This window comes from Cynara cardunculus, assembly GCF_001531365.2.
Source record: "Cynara cardunculus var. scolymus isolate 2C chromosome LG 16, CcrdV1, whole genome shotgun sequence".
In the NCBI taxonomy this organism is placed as follows: Eukaryota; Viridiplantae; Streptophyta; class Magnoliopsida; order Asterales; family Asteraceae; genus Cynara; species Cynara cardunculus.
This window is the reverse complement of record NC_037543.1, coordinates 19271929-19272530: the sequence shown is the minus strand read 5'-3', so window position 1 is coordinate 19272530 and position 602 is coordinate 19271929.

The following is a 602-nucleotide window of genomic DNA, read 5'->3' as shown; positions in this document are numbered from 1 at the left end:
TAATTATATTATAATATTAAAATTTTGAATTTGATATATTGTTATGAGATTGAATCTGCAAACGAGTCTTGAAGATTGAATTGCATTATGAAATGAAATCATAAATTATGGTTCAAATTAAAAAAATAATGTTAATGAAACAGGTTTCATGAAGGTGAAACTGGTTCATGTTGTAATTGATTCATGAATAATATGAAATCGTTTCATGGTGAACCACGTTTCAGTGATGGTGTAGTTGATCCGTTTATTAGAAAAAATGGAACATGAAACGGGTGCATAATTTATTTGGTTCGTCATGAGATAATTGCATGATGAATCTGCTTCGGGATCTTGAAGATTGTAATTAATCTGCTCCAGAATCTTGAAGATTGTAAGGATTAAAGGAAAGAATGCATCAAATCATGAGTGAAATAAAAAAATTAATTTACATGAAACAAGTTTCATGAAGGTGAAACTGGGTCATGTTGTAATTGATTCATGAGTAATATGAAATCATTTCATGGTGAACCATGTTTCAGTGATGATGTAGTTGATCCGTTTATTAGAAAAAATGGAACATGAAACGGGTGCATAATTTATTTGGTTCGTCATGAGATAATTGC